Below are 1,604 nucleotides of genomic sequence, written 5' to 3' on the forward strand. Positions count from 1 at the left end.
GAAGGATGTCAGACAGACTGATTATAAATGTTTGGTTCCTAATCAGCTTGTGATAAAATTTCCCTTCTCCTCCTGCATGGACAAGAAATGGGATGTTCTGGGTAATCCAGGGTTTTGCATTTTCAAAGAATGAGAACACAGTGAAATTCTCTCAACACTAAAACCACACAGGCTGTAATTTAATCTTTAATTTTGTTGTTGTCATTCTAGAAGACTCTTTAGTATATTTTAAAGCGGTGTTTCTTCAAGAGTGGTCCAAGGAAAACCTCAGCTATCAGCATCACTGGACGTTTGTCTAAAAATGCCATTTGCAGAGCCCCCGTCCACCCTGTGTCTACTGAAAATCACTGGGTGATTTTTTTTTTAAATGCACGTTAAAGTTTGGGAACCACTGCTTTGGAGCAGTGAAAATAAAATTATGAATATCAATTATCATTGCACTTAGGAGATTCGGGGATTTTGCTTAAATGAGTGTTCTGGATGACAGATTAATGGACCTCATTTCCTTCAAGTCTTGACTAAAACATCACCCTCCCTGTGAGGACTGTGAGGACGTTCCTGATGTAAAATTGCTTATCACCCTCTCCCCCATGCCCCCTACCCTCATCATCCCCCTTCCTTCTCCCTGGCACTTACCATTAAGTAACTGACAAATCACCAATTTTATTTATCTATTTATTTATTGTCTGATTCCTGTCTCTAATAAGCAAGTTTCGCCAAGGTAGCTGCTAGGAATATAGCACCTAAGACAGTGTCTGGTAGGTAGCAGGTGTCAGTAAGTATTTGTGGAATGAATGAATGTGCCAAGTTTTATCTTGGTACTTGGGTGGAATGTCATTGGCCCACTGTATTTCTCAAAAGGATTTTTTTTTTAAGTATAAACCAATTTATGCTTTAATTTTCTGAGTGGTTTTTCAGGGTGTGTCATACTAGAGAGAAAGAACTGGAACCGAATCCTCTAATCTCCTAATTCTGGGTCTGGCCCAGTTGCTCTAAAGATCATTTTTTCCTTAATGCCGCTGAGATCTTCATTTTACTATGAGGACCATCCATTTACAGCTACACTGTCCTATGAAGGCTACCGTTCGAAGGACTCCTTGCCCCTACTGTGAAAGTGGAAGGAAGCAATGAGACTGAGATGAACCTGCAGTGGGAGGGGACTTCTGTAAATTCACCCCACACGTGACAGGTAGTGACAACAAGTAGACGCTTGTTTCTTCCTCTGAGGTCCTGCACAAGGAGGATAATAAATGGATCTTCTCTCACCTGGCTTGGCTGGCTCTGCACAAATGATCCTTACCCATCTCCCACCCTCCAACAGCTAGTACCCAACAGCGCTAGCACCAAAATCAATGCTCATGGGTGCTTGGGGCTCCCTCCTTCTATCTCCCCATTGGCCCCATTTTACACACGGGAAACCTGAAATTTAGCCCTAGGAATGGTCAGTTCCCTAACACTGGAGATGCACCCTGCTGACCCCTATCCATGTCTCTTCCAATACATACCTGATATTCCAGTTTGTATTAAGATGGTGAGAAATACCATGTGTGGGGGCACCCCCCACCCCCAGTCTGGGGGTGTCTGAGAAATTGTGGAACCAGTCA

The sequence above is a fragment of the Bos indicus x Bos taurus genome, chromosome 17 (assembly GCF_003369695.1).
Source record: "Bos indicus x Bos taurus breed Angus x Brahman F1 hybrid chromosome 17, Bos_hybrid_MaternalHap_v2.0, whole genome shotgun sequence".
Classification (NCBI taxonomy): Eukaryota; Metazoa; Chordata; class Mammalia; order Artiodactyla; family Bovidae; genus Bos; species Bos indicus x Bos taurus.